At 37.4% G+C, this 22,194-nt stretch overlaps 1 protein-coding gene across 1 annotated transcript in view; it reads left to right on the top strand.

The window, feature by feature from the left end:
* The window catches only part of LOC129520989 (ephrin type-A receptor 6-like), a 727,437-nt gene that overhangs the window by 230,582 nt on the left and 474,661 nt on the right, over positions 1–22,194 (top strand).

Genomic DNA, 22,194 nt, shown 5'->3' on the forward strand with positions numbered 1-22,194 from the left:
CACTTTTTACATGATGCCCTTTTATCATCCTTCTCTTTCTTAATACCTCCCCAAGCGTATTTTGAAACAGTGATATGCCTTACTAGTATTGTAAGTATTACTTGTTCTTTGGTATTTAATATTTGATTCATGTATCCAGAAATCTTGTGAAAACAGCCCTTAAGTTTCCATTTTTTAAAAAGGAATGGATTTATTTAAACGAATGGATTGTGCCTTAATAAAAATCTCTATTTTTAGTTCTATTCTTGGCAATTTAGCCTTCAGAATTACACGATTATTGTAGCAGAATGTTTATTCCAAAATAATGTTCTTTGTATTTTTGGGGTGCCTGGAAGGCTTAGTTAAGCATTTGCCTTTGGCTGGGGTCATGTTCTCAGAGTCCTAGGATGGAGCACCACTGGGCTCCCTGCTCGGTGGGGAGTCAGCTTCTCCCTCTGTCTCTCCCCGCTGCTTTCTCTTTCAAATAAATAAATAGAATCTTTAAAATGTAATTGTCTGTATATTTTCAACTTCTTATGTATAAAGATGGATGTTTCTTCATTCACTGTCAGAGATTTCTACTTTTATACTTATATCTATTTTTATCTTTTTCAGTCACTTGCTATGTGTCTGAATTTTTCACTTGTTATGACAAAATATATGATAGTGCTTTGATTTATTCCTTACCGTATTTCAGTAATTGGAGTGATTTTAAAAATAAAGTGTGAATTGTCATTAAGTTTTTATCACTTTCTGAGATATTTTTGTTCTGTTTCTCTCATAAGATTTTTGTCCTAGAAATAAAATCATTTTGTTATGTGCAGAATTAGATACATCAATTCATTTTGCCAGGGACATTGATTAGTCACAAAATCTAGCCACTACATAGAATCTACTAATCAGGCTGACCTGGGTTCAAGTCCAAAAATGCAACTTCCTGGTTTATGATTTTTAGCAGGATCAAAATTTTACAGCCTACTTTTTCATCTATGTGGTAGGAATAACAGTAGTATCTATCTCATCGGGTTAGATAGTATTAAGTATGAAAATACCTTCAAAGGTATCAGCATGATTAAAAAAGCATGTAGCAAACACCAAATGGATGCTAGCCAGTACTCTCTCTCCTAACAAAATCATTATTAAAAACTGAGTCATTAGTGTCTTTACATTTTAATTTTTTTGTGTGTGATTTCCTTACTTAATTTAAAACATTGTCATTGACAAGTAAATCATTGTTTCTGTCCTCCAGCTCTGAGGGTCTTCACTCTTTTAAGGATCTCCTTTGGGTTTGGAAAGCAGGATTTAATGCATAAAGGCTTGGTTTTAGAATGAAAGTCTTAGATTTCATTCTGGGCAGTATTCTGTGCTGGAGTTTTCTCTTGAACTAATCATTTAATCTTTTACACTTAATTTTGTGATCGTAAAATAGGGATGATAATCTTGTTAGATGAGTGCTAACTTGGAAAAAATATGTGTAATGGCACTCTAGTATTTTGTCCAAATCCCATTTACTAAGCAAATGCAACCATCCTTTAACTGCTGAGTATTGGCTGTTAAAGGCTCACAGCTGCACCTTCTCCAAGAATTACCCTTGGCTAGGAGCTACCTGGCCAGGGAAGTTACACCCACTGCAAACCTCTGGAAAGGCCCTATAGCAATTCATGGATTGACAAGGGGTTTCAAAAAGCCATACTTCTTTTAAATACAATTCTTAATTCTCACTTTAAGTGAGAAAAACTCAAATATATGTGAAATTCCTTGCCGTACTGTCATGATAAACACTTTTTGGAGATAATAGACCATCAGGAGGTTTTTACAGATCATCTCCAATATTGAGATTTCTTAAATAGGCCAAATATTTAGGTTTGTTAAAAAAAAAAATCAAAACTGCAGTAGAATTAAGAATTGTATTTAAAAAAAATTTAAAAAAAAAGAATTGTATTTAAACAAACTAAAAGGTAGATTTCTTAACCAAATCCATTGACGTGCCTGCAATGTGCCATAACTGTGCTAAGTTTCTAAGGAAAAGAAAAGATAAATAAGACAGATATGGTTGCTGCCTTCAAGGACCTTGTATTTCTGTGAGGGAGTTACACACACACGTACATGGAAATCACAGTAGCTCTTGAAATTTTCAATGAAATATAAAAACAAGGAATAGAGATTAGGAGATAGTAAACTATTATAGATGTAGGTAGTTTTGTTTGGTTTCAAATACTTCTCAAATTTGAGCATTTTATTTTTAGTTTCACATCCTGAAGAAATAGGAGGGTTTACATATGGGGGTTTATGTAAAACTTACATGTAGCAGATAGTGAAGAGTTAAGAGAGAAAGTGGCAGCTGTTTGCTTCAAGTTTATAGCTTTTGATCCTGGCTGTTTTGTTGCAGCCAGGGGACATTTTGAAGTAAGCTGTTAGGCAGTAAGTCCTTGTAATATAATTGGATACGGAGCAAATTGCAGCCTCAGATTGTGCCCCTTGTAACCTTTATACTACTAAGTTCAATAAAACTGCAGAAGACAATGAAGAGGGAACATGACTCAGAAAAGAGAGAACAACAGAACAACCTAAAATTTGATCTATCAGCCTTTTATTTGACCCTATAGACTCCAGTGGGAAAGAATAGTAGTTAAAAAGAGAAACACAGTTGTTCATTATAATAATGATAATAATGACGCTTTATTACAAATATATACATTTGTCAGTACTTAATTCCTGACGTCCATTTGGAAACAGTGGATCTAGGAATTCTCAACTCTTATTTAATTATTAATAATTTTCAGATACTATTCCAATTGGGTCTCAAGTCTCAAAGGCTGGAGATACTAATTAAAATATTCATCATATAAATAAGCTAATATTATATACAATGGGAATTCTGATAAGGACTTTTAAATAACTTTTTAAGTATTGATCATATTTCATAACAAAACAACTTTATTTTGTCTGAGATCTTATATCAAAATAGGTCGTTAAAATAAGAAACAACCAAAAGATAATAGATCTTGATTAAGGTGTGCAGGCCATTTTCAATTTATCATGGCCTTTGCTCTTAAGGATAGAAAAGCTTATTATGAATTCTTCATGTTATGGGAACTTGAATTCCTTGGAGTGTTTTCTATATTATCATTTCAACTCTCTTTCTCTGATCAATCCTAATTGATTTTAACATAGTTATAAAGATCCAAGGACTCTTGTTCTCCCTGGAGATGATTCCTGAAATAAAATAATTTAATTCTTTGGCAATGTCAAATCCTTTGGAGATAATTTATCTTATAATCAGTAACACCAAAGAAGTGCTGCAGTTGTTTACCATGGAATAGGGAAATTAAATTAACTGTTTGCTCTCTAAGTCTTACGTGTAGTTTACATATGACTATGGATTCAAAATTTCATTGGTAAATATGTTGTACTTAGGATATTTAGAATTTAATCCTGACAATTTTGGAAGGGATAAAATACCAAAGGACTATTTACTCAAGAATTCTAATAGCCTTTATTAAGAGAACTTTCTCATTTTCTTTGCCTCCCTCTCTAATTACTTCTCTTTTCTACTTTTGCTTGTTCATAAAAAGTGGAGATGATTAATGTACTATCTTTAGTTTCTTTTCTCTGTACCAAGAATTCTTAGGCAACAGCATCCAAATAGATGAACTTATCACTGCTGGGCTGATTCTCTCACTGCTCCTCTGCATTCCTACAGTGTTACATTCACATCTCCTTTAGGGTATTTGTTCTATGTTTTTGTGTTGTAATTGCTACCTGACCATTAATCCTTGAAATCAGGTAACCTCCCTGTTCAGGCCAATCCTTGTTCCTCTGATTTAATGCTTGAGGACTGCAAATGGAACTGAGAATTTTGAGTCTATTGGACATTACTCCTGGAAGCCCGTGATGCTCTCTTGTAATGATGTGTATTAATGGTGTATTGTGAATTGGGAGAACTTTGCCCTTATACAACCCAGATACAAACCTTCTAGGAAGGGACGCCCTTTTCTATGACCACTTCTTCCCAAACCTGCACATATTTATCTGACTCCATTTCAGTCCTGCTCTTTGCCTTTTTTCATTTACTGAATGAGTTGCTGTTACATCTTAAGGAGCACAAATTTTAATGGCCTCAGACATATAAATATGTCAGACTCATCCAGGGTACAATATCAAAGATATAGGCCCCTCTCCTGAATTGGTCTACCTCTTCTCTCACTTTACCTGAATTCTTGATATTTCACGCCACTTCACTCCCACCATTGGAGAGGTGTATGCCCATTGCTAACATTTGTTACACATCTCCATGTCTCTGAACTCGCTGTAAGACTAGAAAAATCATTGCTAAGTGTTTGTCCTTCCATAGATTCATCCTTGGGTACAGCTGTTAGAGAACTCCCCTGCTTTCAAGCAGGCAAGGTTACTCTGCAGGAGGGACTATGAACTTTTTGAATCTCAGACTAGGCTCTGTGTAGAAAAGCATACACTTGTCTACATCCAAATACAAGCAGTAAGATCAGATGTACTGCCCTGTGTACAATCAGATCAAACTACAATCTTGACAACCTCTTTACTGCTTACATTCTCTGCAGCAGGCCGTCTAGGGCCTGGTGTGATGACTTGGCCTAGCAGTATAGCTCTCTGCCAGCTTGATCTCAGCAGGCAAGCCCTCAGAGCAGACAGTAGGTAGCAGAAAGGTAGCTCTAATAGCAGACTGGCAAAGTGAAGCAACTCCCTGCTGCAACCACGGACTCACATGAATACTGCTTTGATCTTGTATTTCATCCTTTTTTTTGTCTAATCCTAAAACTTTTTTTTGGTATAGCAGACTTTTATTCATTGTTTTTGAAATTCCTTAGTATTTGGAATTAACACAAGAATCTCATCTTCTAGAAAATTATGGGGCAAATGCAAGATAGTTCAGACCTCAGTCCTATGTTAGAATCAGAGGGAGGTTGTAATATCTCAGCAGCAGTTCCACAGACAGGGCAACTCTCCCTTGGCAGGGGCAGCCAGTCAGCTGTGTATACCCAGATCAGAGCTGCTCACTCTCCCTTTTGGAACTTCCTTACCAATATGTCCTGGAGGGATGCCCTAATCCTCTGAGCAGGAATATAATAAACCTTTGTAAAGTATAAGTGACTCATTCTGTGTCAAGAACCTGGAAATACCTTTCCAAGAATAGAGGTATTTTCCATGCTGGAACTCTTCAACAAACACTAGGAGAGCCCTAACTGACCTCGTACTCAGCTGCAGGAGCTACAAGGAAATGCCCCTTTTTCAAGCAGGCTCTTCAGCTGGATCACTTCACTTCCACTCCCACCCCCAGGATGAGTTGGTTATTCTGATTATGACTCTTTCATTTCTCCTAATGTCCATTGCTTTTCCAGTCAAGAACCATCTAAAATTTGGCAAGTATAAAAATTCAAATCTTGGGCAGCCCAGGTGGCTCAGCGGTTTAACACCGCCTTGGGCCCAGGGCGTGATCCTGGAGATACAGGATCGAGTGCCACGTCGGGCTCCCTACATGGAGCCTGCTTCTCCCTCTGCCTGTGTCTGTGCCTCTCTCTCTCTCTGTGTGTGTGTGTGTGTGTGTGTGTGTGTCTCATGAATAAATAAATAAAATCTTTTAAAAAATTCAAATCTTTATTATAAAGTCTATATAGATATTTCCAAGCCTTTTGATATCCTGGAACATGAAAATATATGTTTGGCACACTGGAGTCAACATGGATCTGCTTGTTGCTAGAGATGATTGACCCCAAAGGATGCCCCAGGCCCAGCCAAAAGCCTTAATGGCTGAAGGAATCAGTATCAACACTGTTTGGAAATTCCTGGGTTATATACAATACTCAGTTCCTTAGCATAACATTTCATGGACTATTTCCTAACATCACCTCTCACTACTCTAAGGCACCCTACTCTCCACCCCTCTTATAGTCTCCGTATGTTTGTAATAATTTTTAGTTCTATACATTTGCAGATGTTTTAAGCTTTATACATTTACTCTGTGCACATGGAATACCTGCCCAGTCTTTCTTCATCTGGCAAAGGCCTACTTAATCTTTAGAATTCAGCCAAATATTCATAGCCTATCTCTTACAGAAAGATTTAGTTATTGCTTCATTGTTTTGTTAGCATTTTGCTATTACCAGCATCTTAAAATGTTTCACATTGATTGAAATTATTTCTTTGTTAATCAGACATTCTGAACAATAAAATGAAATTAACTTTCAGTTAATCAACTTCTATATGCCAAGTATGTGCTTTGTGCTTTTATATACATGACTGAATTTAACCCTCTAAATTATGTAAGTTTTGTTGTCGCAAAACTGCTTTGTCTCAAAACAGATATTTAGAATCATTCTACAGTTTTCCTAAGGGGAAGTGTCTACTAAGTGATGTAAAAGGGATTTCTTTGGATATTCTGAGACTTTACTTGTCAATGCCCTCTTACTAGCACAGTTCTTTACAATCCAATCTAACATGAAGATACCAGTTAAAATGCTTAATGAATAAAAGAGAAAAGGAAGGAAAGAATAAAGGAAGAGAGTAAAGAATAAAGAAAAGAAAAAAAGGATTAATAAACCAAACATATTACAAACTATCCATTAGAAACCTCTGGATTTCTATGTAATACACAGACTTAATCTGCTCTTGGCTTTCAAATAATTGTTGGAGGGCAGCCCTGATGGCTCAGTGGTTTAGCACCACCTTCAGCCCAGGGTGTGATCTTGGAGACCCGGGATGGAGTCCCACGTTGGGCTCCCTGTATGGAGCCTGCTTCTCCCTCTGCCTGTGTCTCTGCCTGCCTCTCTCTCTCTCTCTCTCTCTCTCTCTCTCTCTCTCATGAGTAAATAAATAGAATCTTAAAAAAAAAGTTGTTGGACTATACTTTAGGAATATAAGAAATGTAATGAAAAAGTGGAGTGAACTACAAAGAGTTTGATGGGTCTACCTTTTTTTTAAATTAAATTATATATATTACATTGGCTTCAAGAGTAGAATTTAGTGATTGATCACTTACATACAACACCCATGCTCATCACAAGTGCCCTCCTTAATGTCCATTATCCATCTAGCTCACGCCCCACCCACTTTCCCTCAGCTACCCTCAGTTTGTTTCCTATAGTTAAGTCACTTACAGTTTGCCTCTTTATCTGTTTTTATCTTATTTTTCCTTCTCTTCCCCTGTGTTCACCTGTTTGGCTTCTTAAATTCCACATATAAATGTGAAATCATATGATATTGTCTTTCTCTGACTTATTTCATTTAGCATAATACACTCTGGTTCCATCCACATTTTTGCAAATGGCAAGATTTCATTCTTTCTGATGGCTGAGTAAGATTGCATTGTATATGTATACACCACTTCTTCCTTATCCATTCATCATTCAGTTGACTTTTGGGCTCTTACCATAGTTTGGCTATTGTTGATGGTGCTGCTATAAATATTAGGGGGCATGTGCCCCTTTGAATAAGCATTTTTGTATCCTTTTGATAAATATCTAAAAGTAAAATTGCTGGGTCACAGGGTAGCTCTATTTTTAAATTTTTAAAAAAAGATTTATTCATGAGAGACACACACACAGAGAGGGAGGGCGGGGGAGAGAGAGAGAGAGAGAGAGAGAGAGAGAGAGAGAGAGAGAGAGAGAGGCAGAGACACAGGCAGAGGGAAAAGCATGCTCCATGCAGGGAGCACCATGCGGGACTTGATCCCAGGGTCCTGGGCTGAAGGTGGGCTAAACCACTGAGCCACCCAGGCTGCCACTATTTTTAAATTTTTGAGGAATATCCATACTGTTCTCCAGAGTGGCTGCACCAGCATGCATTCCCACCAGTAGTACAAAAGGGTTCCCCTTTCTTCTCATCCTCACCATCTGTTATCTCCTGAGTTCTTAATTTTAGCCATTCTAAAGGTGAGAGGTGGTCTCATTGTGGTTTTGATTTGTATTTCCCTGATGATGAGTTATGTTGAGCATTTTTTCATGTGCTGTTAGTCGTTTGTATGTCTTTTTTTGAAAAATGTCTGTTCATGTCTTCTGCCCATTTTTTAGCCATTTATTCTTATATGTTAATTTTGACTAGTTCTTTATAGATTCTGGATACTAGCCCTTTATCTGATATGTCATTTGCAAATATCTTCTCTCTGTCAGTTGCCTTTTAGTTTTATTGATTGTTTCCTTTGTTGTGCAGAAGTTCATCTTGATGAAGTCCCAAAAGTTCATTTTTGTTTGTTTTTACCGTGCCTCCAGAGATATGTCTAGTAAGAAGTTACTGCAGCTGAAGGCAGTGAAGTCAAAGAGGTTGCTGCCTGTTTTCTCCTCTCATATTTTGATGGTTTCTTGTCTTACATTTAGGTCTTTCATCCATTTTGAATTTATTTTGTGTATGGTATAAGAAAGTGGTCCAGTTTCATTCTTCACATGGCTGTCCAGTTTTCCCAACACCATTTGTTGAAGAGACTTGTCTTTTTCCATTGGATATTCTTTCCTTCTTTGTCAAAGATTAGTTGACAGTATAGTTGTGGGCCCATTTCTGGGTTCTCTGTTCTGTTCTATTGATCTAGGTATCTTTTCTTTGTACCTGTATCATTCCGTCTTGATGATCTCACAGCTTTGTAATACAGAGCTTGCAGTCTGGGATTGTGATGCCTCTTGCTTTCTTTTTCTTTTTCAACATTACTTTAGCTATTTGGGGTATTTTCTGGTTCCATACAGATTTTAAAATTGTTTGTTCTAGTTCTGTGAACAGTGTTGCTGTTCTTTTACTCTGAATTGCATTGAATGTGTAGATTGCTTCAGGTAGTATAGACAAAGATAAAGTGAGAATTCTGAAAGTAGCTAGGGACAAAAGGTCTTTAAACTACAAGATTAGACATATAAGGTTACTAGCAGATCTGACCACAGAAATTTGGGAGGCTAGAAAAAAAGTACCATGATATATTCAACATGCTAAAAGGGAAAAATATGCAGTTAAGAATACTATATCCAGCAAGGTTATCTCACTCAGAATGGAAGGAGAGATGGAGTTTCCAAGATAAGCAGAAACTAAAGGAGTTGATGAACACTAGCCGACCAAGAAATATTAAAGGTGAACCTTTGAATGGGAAGGAAAGACCAAGAGCAACAAAGACTAGAAAGGAATAGAGACAATTTACAAGAAGATTGACTTTACGGGTAATACAGTAGTACTAAACTTAATATTTATCAGTAATTACTCTGAAAGTAAATGGGCTCAGTGCTCCAATTAAAAGACATAGGGTACCAGATTAGATAAAGAATAAGATCCATCTATATGCTGCTTATAGGAGACTCATTTTAGACCCAAAAACACCTTCAAATTGAAAGTGAGGGGGTGGAGAACCATCTATCATACTAATGGACAGCAAAAGAAAGCTGAAGTAGCCCTACTTATATCAGACAAACTAGATTTTAAACCAAAGGCTGAACTAAGAGATGAAAAGGGGCACTATATCATAATAAAGGAGTCTATCCAACAAGAAGTAACTGTAAATATTTATGCCCCCAACTTGGGAGCAACCAAAATGTAAATCTATTAATAGCAAACTTAAAGAAACTTATCTGTAATAATACAATAATAGTAGGGGACCTTAATACCCCATTCACAGCAATGGACAGATCATCCAAGCAGAAAATCAACAAGGAAAGAATGACTTTGAATGACACACTGTACCAGATGGATTTAACAGATACATTCAGAACATTTCATCCTAGAGATTCTTTTTAAAAATAACTTTTCTTATGTGAATAAACTTATAGAAAAATTCTTTATTGTGAAGTATTTTATCTAATTTGAATATGCTGAAGTTTAATATGTAGTTATGAATATATTTCAATAACTAGCATTGTATAAATTGCATATAATTTATTCTATAGCTAAATTTGGATGCAAACATTTTAGTAAATACTGCTGTTTTTAAGATATAATGTGATATCTAAAACGTGATGATTAAATTCAGTATGCATAGTTAAAAACGTAGATTCTCTTTCTCAAAAGTACTATTTTAAAGAAAATATCTAATATTGATATTTCATACCCTTGTAGAGTTCAATCAAGATTATTTTCCTGGCAGATGGCTACATGCAAAGCTTAATTACAATGTGATTAAGAAGGGTTGAAATGTCACAAAATGATAAATTATCATAAATAGGATAGAGAAAAAAATCACAGTCAAGATTTTTCTAACATAGCCTTTTTGTGAAGTGTATGAAACATTAGTTTGCTTTATTTCATTTTTTGTCTTTTTTGGTTTTTCTTCTTCTCAGTTAAAAGATGGATAGTCAGGGGAATCCCTGGGTGGCTCAGCGGTTTAGTGCCTGCCTTTGACCCAGGAGGCGATCCTGGAGTCCCGGGATTGAGTCCCACTTCGGGCTCCCGGCATGGAGCCTGCTTCTGTCTCTGCCTCTCTCTCTCTATGTCTATCATAAATAAATAAATCTTTAAAAAAATATGTATTGAAAAAAAATGGATAGTCAAATAGTCAAAATAATATTATCATAAGTAACAGAGAAATAGAGATAAATCTATTATAAAATTCCAAGATACCCAATTTCATTGTTTTCTGATTAAAAAGGAATACATATGATTTTTTATAAATTTTATGAATGAGGAATATAGAAAACCAGGTTACCCGTAGTCCCATTACACTAAGATAATATGTATTGTCCATATATTTCTTGATTAGTTACAATGGAAAATTACCATGTGTTTGTCAGCAGTATTTGACTACTTTTCTTGAAAGAAGATAGGTATAGATGTATTGTTTATGAGTATCTGTGATGATGGAAGTTTGTGCAAAATCTCTTTTGATTTGGTTAATTTCTGAAATAAAAATATCTTAGAGTGATAGGAGACGGAGATGTTGGAGATTTGAAAACAGTGTGAAACTGACATCCAGGAATCTGGAAATGAATGGACTAGGGGAGTGCAATGTAATTTCTGGAAAGCATTAAAATCTTCAAGAAAGTAAAATACTATTTTATGAAAATTCCTCCATTGAATAAAAAAAAAGAATTCTTCCTAAAGCAAATATAACCTTAATACTAAATCTGCACAAGGGTAGTATAAAAAAAGAGAAATCAAGCCATTTTCATATCCGAACAAAAACATCACAGCTCTAAAGAAAAATGGAGACTGACTATAATAATGTGTAAAAAGTAGTACAGCACGACCCAGCTGGTTTTATCTCCGGTATTCAAGGATATTTTAACATAAAATCTTTTAATGTAATTCAGTGCCTTAGCAGGTTAAAGGAGAAATATGATCATCTCAGTAGATGCAGGAAAATCCTTTGATAAGATTCAGCACATATTCATGATAAAGACTGGAATATTAACACAAAAAAAAATTTTTGAATCAAAAACATGCTTTATTATCAAACTCTAGATGAAGTCAAAGACTTAACAAGATACCTACTGTCTTTAGTTTGTTCTGCATTTTGCTAGATCCACTCATTCTTAAGGATAGAAAACATTTAAGAGTGGAAAAGAAGAAATAAAGATTGCTATTATACAGTGATATTATTATTTTAATAGAAAATCCAAGATAATAGAGTAATAATCTATATAAATCAATGAAAGCCCAGCAATATCACTCAACACAATCACTTTACAAAAACAGTAGTGTTTCTATCTACCAACAAGAAACAATTAGAAACTATAATTGAAAAGAAGATTCCATTTATAATATCTTCAAAAACTATGGGGATTCTAGGAGAAGATTAACAAGAAAAAGTCCTGCAAAATTTTTAGAAAATAATTATAAAACTTTATTGAAAGAAAAGCCTTGATGGCTCAGTTTATTAAGCATCTAACTTTTGGTTTGGGTTCAGGTTATGATCTGAGTCATGAGAACCAGCCTCACATCAGGCTCCATGCTGAGGGCAGAGTCTGCTTGAGACTTTCTCCCTCTTCCTCTCCATCCACAGCGCCCTGCTTGCACATACTTGTACATGCTCTTTCTTTCTTTCTCTATTTATTTAAGATAAATAAAATATTTACTATTGAAGAAAAACAATAAAACTTTATTGAAGATCAAAAAATAAGACCACAGTAGATAAGTATACTATATTCATTGATGAGAACTTTTAGTACTCAGAATATATAAATATATATCATGAGTGCTAATAAATTGATACATAATATGTTTGAGTAATTCAGTTCAATTTTTTTTATTTAAAATTTGTCTTTGCTAAATCTTGTTTATGAAATCCATATATACCCTATCATCTTAGATACTTTATATATTCCTTTAAATGTTTTGACATACTTTATTTTCATAATAAGATTCTGTCAACCTGGATTTGAATTTGTGTATGGTGTGATGATAGGATACATAAATATTTCTTAAATAAGACCCATCAAAACAAACTATAAAAGGGGCACCTGGGTGGTTCGGTCAGTTATGTGTCAGACTCTTGATTTCAGCTTAGGTTATGATCTTAGGATTATGAGATCCAGCCCCATGTCAGGCTCCATACTAGGGGTGGAAACTGCTTAAGATTTTCTCTCTCCCCATCACCCTCTTCCCCTACCTGCTCCCCCTCATACACTCATGCAGTCTGTCTGTCTGTCTGTCTCTCTCTCTCTCTAAAACAAAACAAAAAAAACTAGAAAGAAAACTATTGAACATAATGATTTAATCATTTATAGCTCTCTAAGAATATAAGAAACCATTTACAAAATAAAAATACTATCTATATTCTAATTAAAGAGGTTTGTAGCTCATATCACATGCCTGAAGTCTAGAGATAGGAAAACTTTGTACTGATTTCTAACAAAAAAGCTAAATCTACAGTGCAGTGTGCTTGAATCTATTTGTAATATAGTAGTATGGATCATTAAATAGTTGGTTTGTGTCATGACAGATGTAAGAAAAGCAGTAGTCATCAGGAATATAAATTCACTAAAACAAGGATTATAAAGTTAACTGAATTTTCCTTCTGAAGGAGTTACTGAAGAAATGCTGTAGTTAATGTGAATTTCAGCAAGAGGCTTTACAGTTATTCACAATAGCCTTATAAGCAAAAGAAGAAATAATCAAGTTTTAGGATTGCTGAATTAGGGATCAATGTCTACTTTAATGGAATCCTCTATGGATGTTACTAAGCTCTGGTCGTAGAAATATCATGTTTTAGCTTCATCAATACAGCTGATAAAGATTTAAAACATGTATTTGTTAAAATCAAAAAGAATGGGATGGCAGGGCAAGATGGTGGAGGAGTAGGGTCCCTAAGTCACCTGGTCCCCCCTCAAATCACCTGGATAACTTTCAAATCATCCTGAACACCTACGAATTTGACGTGGGATTTAAAGAGAGAATGGCTAGAACACTACAGAGAGAGGTTTGTCTTCTAACAAGGTAGGAGGGTGGAAAAAATACAAAAGAATACAGTGGGGGAGGGACCCCCTCGAAGAGCCTCCAGGGCAGGAGAGCTCCGCCCTGGAGAAGCAAGAACTTTAAAAATCCGCACCGGATTCTTCCCGGACAGAAAGGTACTGGCAGGGAACTCAGACAGGATCCCAGGAGGGGCGGTGGAGCCCCCAGGTTCCCGGGGTCACTAACAGGAGGGGCGCCCCACTCTGTGGCCGAGCTCCCTAAAGGGCTGCAGTGCGCCGGGTGGGGGGGTGGCTCAGGAGCAGCTTGGGCAGCGGCTCCGCGGAAGGGGCTGAACCCCCTGGAGCACGGTTCTAGCTGCGCAGGCCCCAGAGCCCAGGGTGCCGGGGACATAGCCCAGGATCCTGCACTCCACTCCCTCTGCCCCCCGGGACAGGTGGAGGCCGGGAGGGCCCAGGACAGCGAGAACGCTCCTGCCGGGTGGCCCCAACTATGTAGGTCAGCGTGCTCTGCCCCTGGAGCATCCAGGCCCCTGTGGGGGGAGACTGCGGTAGCTACTGCGGGAGCTGACTCCAGGGCTGGGGACCTGGCTTCTGCCAGTCTGTTTGTTCCTCCTGGTGTCACCCTGTACCTGGGGGGGGGCAGGGAACTCATGGGGTCAACAGCTCCCACTGAGCTGTGCACCTGGCAGGGGGCAGGGCATCTCCCCCAGGTGCACACACCTGAGAGCACGGCAGCCCCTCCCCCAGAGACCAGCTAGAAGGTCAGGGGAAGAGCAAGTTCTAGACTAAGCAGGGATGGAAAGCTCCAGGGGAAGTCGAGGGATTTACAGTACATAGAACTAGAGGGTAACTCTCCTATTTTTCTTCTTCCTTTTTCCAGTACAACTCGTTTTTATATCAGACACTAAGTTTCCATTTTTTTTCTCTTTTCCCACCTTAACTACAATATTTTACCACCTTTTCATTTTTAAGATTCTTCCTTTTTGACTTTCATATTTCTACTATTACAGGTCATAGATATATTTTCCACTTCTAGATTCCTTTCAACATACTCAACTTAATTTTGGGAGATATACAAGATATGTTTGCCTGTTTGTTTGTTTTGTGTTTTTTGTTTCTCTGCCTCATTTTGTTCTACAATGGCAGAAGTTAATGCCTTCTAAGACATGACCAGTATGCACCCAGAACCAAGTGGTATACTGTGCTGGTTCAGTCTGTGAGATTCCTCATTTCCATTCTGCCCCCCCTCTTTTATCTCATTTATGTTTTCGTGATCAATGCTGGGGCCCTCTACAAGTATTTCTGGTTTATATAAATTTGGGACTAAGCATCTTCTAACATACAGAACTTAATATACTCAGAACCAAGAGGATCACCCTTTAGAACCCCTCAGGTAGTCTACATTCTCCCCCCCCACTACAACTTCATCATCATCACCATCTCCCAGTCTCTCCCCTTTTTTCCCCTCCTTTTCTTTTTTCTTTTTTCCTTTTTCTTCTCTCTTCTTCTTTGGGATTCTTGGTCTTTTAGTTTTCACTAATTTATTTTAAAATGTGTTTTTCACTTTAGTGGTCCTTTTGTGTTATTTCGTTCTGATCTTTGTTTTCAATTTCTGGTCTCTGATCTCGGAAAGAATCATCTAGGGTGAAATTTACTTAGGTCGTGGTTGATATTCTTGACTCAGCCCGATCATACAGCCACTCTGCACTGAACAAAATGATTAGGAAGAAGAACTCACCACAAAAGAGAGAATCAGAAACAGTAGTCTCTGCCACAGAGTTACACAAACTGGAAGTCCTAATGACGAGGGTTAATGAGGTAGAAGAAAGAGTGAGTGACATAGAAGACGAGTTGATGGCAAGGAAGGAAGCTGAGGAAAAAAAGAGAAAAACAATTAAAAGACCATGAGGAAAGGTAAAGGGAAATAAATGATAGCCTAAGAAGGAGAAATCTATGTACCATTGTGGTTCCAGAGAGCACAGAGAGGGACAGAGGGTCAGAAAGCATGTTTGAACAAATCATAGCTGAGAACTTCCCTAATTTGGGGAGGAAAACAGGCATTCAGAGCCAGAAGATAGGGAGATTTCCCCCCCAAATCAATAAAAACTGTTCAACACCTTGACATTTAATAGTGAAACTTGCAAAGTGCAAAGATAAAGAGAAAATCCTTAAAGCAGCAAGAGACAAGAGATACCTGACTTATATGGGGAGAAATATTAGATTAACAGCAGACCTCTCCACAGAGACCTGGCAGGCCAGAAAGGGCTGGCAGGCCAGAAAGGGCTGGCAGGACATATTCAGGGTCCTAAATGAGAAGAACATGCAGCCAAGAATACTCTATCCAGCAAGGCTCTCATTCAGAGTAGAAGGAGAGATAAAGAGCTTCCAAGATAGGCAGAACCTGAAAGAATATGTGACTACCAAACCAGCTCTGCAAGAAATATTAAGGGGGACTCTGTAAAAGAAAGAGGAAGCCCAAAGAAATAATCCACAAAAACAGGGACTGAATAGGTATTACGATGACACTAAATACATATCTTTCAATAGTAACTCTGAACATGAATGAGCTAAATGATCCCGTCAAAAGACACAGGGTTTCAGACTGGATAAAAAAGCAAGACCTATCTATTTGCTGTCTAGAAGACACTAATTTTAGACCTAAGGACACCTACAGCCTGAAAATGAAAGGTTTGGAGAACCATTTACCATTCAGATGGTCTTCAAAAGAAAGGTGGGGTAGCAGTCCTCATATCAGGTAAATTAAAGTCTCTCCCAAAGACTGTAGTAAGAGATGAAGAGGGACACTATATCATACTTAAAGGGTCTATCCAACAAGAGGACCTAACAATCATGAATATTTATGCCCCTAATGTGGGAGCTGCTAAGTATATTAATCAGTTAATAACCAAAATAAAGACATAGATAATAATACACTAATAGTGGGAGACTTCAACACAGCACTTTCTGCAAATGACATATATTCTAAGCACAACATCACCAAAGAAACAGCTTTAAATGATACACTGTACCAGATGGATTTCACAGATATTTACAGAACTTTACATCCAAGTGCAACTGAATACACATTTTTCTCAAGTGCACATGGAACTTTCTCCAGAATAGACCACTTACCGGGTCACAAATCAGGTCTCAACTGATACCAACAGATTGGGATTGTCCTCTGCATATTTTCAGACCATAATGCTTGAAACTAGAATTCAATCACAAGAAAAATTTGGAAGAAACTCAAACACGTGAAGGTTCAAAAGCAACCTGCTAAAAGATGAATGGATCAACCAGGAAATTAGAGAAGAATTAAAAAGATTCATGGAAACTAATGAAAATGAAGATAAAACCTTTCAAAATCTTTGGGATACAGCAAAAGCAGTCCTAACAGGGAAATGCATCATAATACAAGCATCCCTCAAAAAATTGGAAAAAAAACTCAGATACACAAGCTACACTCACACTTAAAGGAACTGGAGAAAGAACAGCAAATAAAACCTACACCAAGTGGAAGAAGAGAGATAATAAAGATTCAAGCAGAACTCAATGAAATAGAGACCAAAAGAACTGTGGAACAGATCAACAGAACCAGGAGTTGGTTCATTGAAAGAATTAATAAGATAGATAAACCATTAGCTAACCTTATTAAAAAGGAGAAAGACTCAATAAAATCACGAATGAAAAAGGAGTGATCGCAACCAATACCAAGGAAATACAAATGATTTTAAAAATGTATTATGAGCGGCTGTATACCAATAAATTAGACAATCTAGAAGAAATGGACACATTTCTGGAACCACAAACTATCAAAACTGGAACAGGAAGAAATAGAAAACCTGAACAGGCCAATAACCAGGGAGGAAATTGAAGCAATCAAGACACAAAAGTCCAGGGCCAGATGGTTTCCCAGGGGAATTCTATCAAACGTTTAAAGAAAAAACCATACCTATTCTACTAAAGCTGTTTGGGAAGATAGAAAGAGATGGAGTACTTCCATATTCATTCTATGAGGCCAGCATCACCTTAATTCCAAAACCAGACAAAGACCCCACCAAAAAGGAGAATTATAGACCAATATCCCTGATGAACATGGATGCAAAAATTCTCAACAAGATAATAGCCAATAGGATCCAATAGTACATTAAGGAAATTATTCACCATGACCAAGTAGGATTTATCCCCGGGACACAAGGCTGGTTCAACACTCGTAAAACAATCAATGTGATTCATTATATCAGCAGGAGAAAAACCAAGAACCATATGATCCTCTCATTAGATGCAGAGAAAGCATTTGACAAAATACAGCCTCCATTCCTGATCAAAACTCTTCAGAGTGTAGGGATAGAGGGAACATTCCTCGACATCTTAAAAGCCATCTACGAAAAGCCCACAGCAAATATCATTCTCAATGGGGAAGCACTGGGAGCCTTTCCCCTAAGACCAGGAACAAGACAGGGATGTTCACTCTCACCACTGCTATTCAACATAGTACTGGAAGTCCTAGCCTCAGCAATGAGACAACAAAAAGATATTAAAGGCATTCAAATTGGCAAAGAAGAAGTCAAACTTTCCCTCTTTGCCGATGACATGATACTCTACCTAGAAAACCCAAAAACCTCACCCCAAGATTGCTAGAACTCATACAGCAATTTGGCAGTGTGGCAGGATACAAAATCAATGCCCAGAAGTCAGTGGCATTTCTATACACTAACAATGAGACTGAAGAAAGGGAAATTAAGGAGTCAATCCCCTTTACAATTGCACCCAAAAGCGTAAGATACCTAGGAATAAACCTAACCAAAGAGGTAAAGGATCTATACCCTAAAAACTATAGAACACTTCTGAAAGAAATTGAGGAAGACACAAAGAGATGGAAAAATATTCCATGCTCATGGATTGGCAGAATTAATATTGTGAAAATGTCAGTGTTACCCAGGGTAATTTACACGTTTAATGCAATCCCTATCAAAATACCATGGACTTTCTTCAGAGAGTTGGAACAAATTATTTTAAGATTTGTGTGGAATGAGAAAAGACCCCGAATAGCCAGGGGAATTTTAAAAAAGAAAACCATAGCTGGGGGCATCACAATGCCAGATTTCAGGTTGTACTACAAAGCTGTGGTCATCAAGACAGTGTGGTACTGGCACAAAAACAGACACATAGATCAATGGAACAGAATAGAGAACCCAGAAGTGGATCCTCAACTTTATGGTCAACTAATATTTGATAAAGGAGGAAAGACTATCCACTGGAAGAAAGACAGTCTCTTCAATAAATGGTGTTGGGTAAATTGGACAGCCACGTACAGAGGAATGAAACTGGACCACTCTCTTTCACCATACACAAAGATAAACTTAAAATGGTTGAAAGATCTAAATGTGAGACAATAATCTGTCAAAATCCTAGAGGAGAACATAGGCAGCACCCTGTTTCAACTTGGCCACTGCAACTTCTTGCAAGATACATCTATGAAGGCAAGGGAAACAAAAGCAAAAATGGACTATTGGGACTTACAATAAAGAGCTTCTGCACAGCAAAAGAAATAGTAAAAAACTAGAAGACAACCTACAGAATGGGAGAAGATATTTCCAAATGACATATCAGAAAAAGGGCTAGTATGCAATATCTATAAAGAACTTATTAAACTCAACAGCACAGAAACAATCCAATCATGAAATGGGCAGAGGACACAAACAGATATTGCACCAAAGAAGACATGCATATGGCCAGCAAGCACATGAGAAAATGCTCTGCATCACTTGCCTTCAGGGAAATACAGATCAAAACCACAATGAGAGACCACCTCATATCAGTGAGAATGGTGAAAATTAAGAAGACAGGGAACAACAAATGTTGGAGAGGATGTGGAGAAAGGGGAACCCTCTTGGACTGTTGGTGGGATGGAAAGGGAGGTGGGCGGAGGGTTGGGGTGACTGGGTGATGGGTACTGAGGGGGGCACTTGATGGGATGAGCACTGAATGTTATAGTATATGTTGGAAAATTGAACTCCAATAAAAATATACAAAAATGAAAAAAATATGGAAGATATAAATAATTCAGTAAACATAAGGACTACCTAAGACGAAAATTTACTTTGACATTTTAGGTAAAGAGTGTATAAATTAATAGGAAAGCTAAAACAAACAGATTAGGTGTGCTATAGCCAAATCTGTTGAAAGGAGAAAATTACTTTTGGCTGGGAGAATAAAATACTAAGAATGTAGTAACTGAGTGTAGTGCCTTAATGGATTCCTTAAGGACTGGAATGAGAGCTATCGCAGGTGAAAAAAACTGTCTATGAGCAAACTTATAGAGGTGAGAAATTATGAGATACAGTCTCAAATGGCTTGAATATGACATCTAGGGATCAAATAAAAAGATTCTTGAATGCCGTTTTTTGGAACAGGTGCTTTATTTGTTAAACAATAGCAGTTAAGGTCATTGAACATAAAGATTAATCTTACAGCAGGATGGATGTAGGATGTATTGAATCAGTGAGACGTCTTGTGAAGAAAACCGTAATTCCAATAATGTAATGTCATTCCAGGCTATGACATCAGTGGTAGGTGAGATTGATGTAAGAAAACCTGGTGGAGGGGTTAATTCATTTGAACTCTATTTTTTGTATCTGGGAAATTCATTCATTTGACAAATACTTATTGATAGGCAGGTACTGAAAATAAAACAGTGAACAAAATCAGGCAAAAATCTCTACTCTCAAAGAGCTTATTTCTAGGGGGGAGAAACAGAAATGAACAAAAAGAAAACCTCAATGTAATGTATAATAAGTTAGAAAATAAATTCTATTGAGAGATACAAGCAGTGAAGAGGGAATGGGAAATGTAGTGAAGACATGTATGAGAAATTTTATACAAGGTGATCAGAAAAGGCCTCACTGTGTGGGAGATATTTGAGTGAAGACATGAAAAGGGTGAGGGAAGCAGCCAAAGAGATATCTTGAGGACAGTTTTTCCTGATAGGGGTGGCAAAAGCAGATGCCCTGAGGCAGAAGTATTTTGGAAGAACATGGGGGCTAGTGGGGCTAGGAGGACTGAATGAATGGGAGATGATATCTGGAAGGTACCAAGGTGCTGTCTCCTGTGTAAGACCAGGATACAGGCTTTGGTTTTCACTGGGTGGAAGCTAGTAGCCATTGGAGAGCTTTGGTTATGGAAGTGTCATGATCTGACTTGTATGTAAACAGGATTGTACTGGCTACTGTGCTGAAAGTAGATTGAAGGGGACAAATTGGGAGCAGAGAGACCAGTTATGAGGTTACGAGAATAAGCACCTTGGGGTAATTTGAGTTGGAGAAAGTATGGCTGTCAATGGGGGAATCCAACAAAGCAATTAAGAAGAATGCCAGATTTTTGGTAAAGATAATAATGCTGGTGTCAGGTCAGATTGAATTTTTTTTTTGTCAGGTTGAATTTTAAGTGCAGATAATGCTTTCGAATGGGTTTTTTAAGATTTTATTTATTCATGAGAGACACACAGAGGCAGAGACACAGAGGTAGAAGGAGAGGCAGAGAGAGAGAAGCAGGCTCCATGCATGGAGCCCAACACAGGACTCATCCCAGGTCTCGGGGATCATGCCCTGGGTGGAAGGCAGGCACCAAACCACAGAGCCACCCAGGTGTCCGTGTCCCTCAAATGGATTTTTAAATTAAGATTTAGAAGTCATCTGTGCCCAGGGCTTCTTCATCAGTACAGAAATTTTTGGAAAAATGTGCTTTAGTAAAAAACCATTGAAATTTCAGAGGAATTAAAAGAGGAACATTACAGGTAAGAATAACTATCTTTGAGTCATTTGAAAACTGTCCAATGGAGGTCAAATCAGATCTATTCTTTGGGAAATCTCTCTCTCCTTGACAGGTGATCTAGGGCACTGGACTCAGCCTAGGTCAGGTATGAGTAACAGCATCATTGAGAGGTTGGGATGATAAGTGTTAAATACAAATGACACCAGAAAGTGAGAGACTCCAGATTCAAGACAAATACTATATCCAAAAGATCTTGATTAGTGAGATTTGAAGCAAAGGGTAAGAGACAGACATGCCTGAAGTAATTCATTTATCAATTAGTAGGTAGACTTAGTGACTTTTTAATCTGCTCTTGGGCTACATGGGACTTGGGCTGAGGTATGTGTTGGACAAGGCTAGTAGTAAGCCTAGAAGAGAATGTAAAAGCTGAAATATGTGGGTTATTATTAGTAAATTTCCTTTGCATATCAGGAAGGACGTGTTTCCTCAAAATGGAGTGCATTGCTTTGAGAAGCATTAAAAATTACTGTTAGGCTAAAATGGGGGATCCCACATCGGAGAGGCTTTTTTAAGTGGCAATTCAGGCCAAGGTAAGGTAATAGTGTTAATGATCTCTATGTTTTTCTCCAATTCTAAAAACATGCTATACTGATACTTATTTGGAGCACAAACATTTCCTGTGATAGTTGCTTCTTTTTATGATTCCTCCTTTATTTGTCTGTTTATAACCTCTCACAGCCTTAGGCAGGAGGAGCTAAATGATTGCTGCTCATTTGTTGGACACTATCCATGCAGAGAACTTTACTACGAAGGCATCAGCATTCTGTATTTCAGCCTGACTTTTTAGGAATAAAGTAGACTGAAAAACGTGATTGTCAGTGTAACCTTGGAATTCACTCAATAAATTTATGTACTAATATAGAACTTGAATTTACTTAGCCCTGGTTTGAAGAATCCTTTTGAATGAGGCTCCTATTGATTGAAAATATGGATCTTGTCAGAAAGAATAAGTTTATCCAGGAAACATGTCTTATGATACTATTTCAGACAGGCTTGTCAGGACCCTCAGAGAATTGTGGAAATTGAGAATGAC

Source organism: Nyctereutes procyonoides, unplaced genomic scaffold (assembly GCF_905146905.1).
Source record: "Nyctereutes procyonoides isolate TBG_1078 unplaced genomic scaffold, NYPRO_anot_genome, whole genome shotgun sequence".
NCBI classification, from domain to species: Eukaryota; Metazoa; Chordata; class Mammalia; order Carnivora; family Canidae; genus Nyctereutes; species Nyctereutes procyonoides.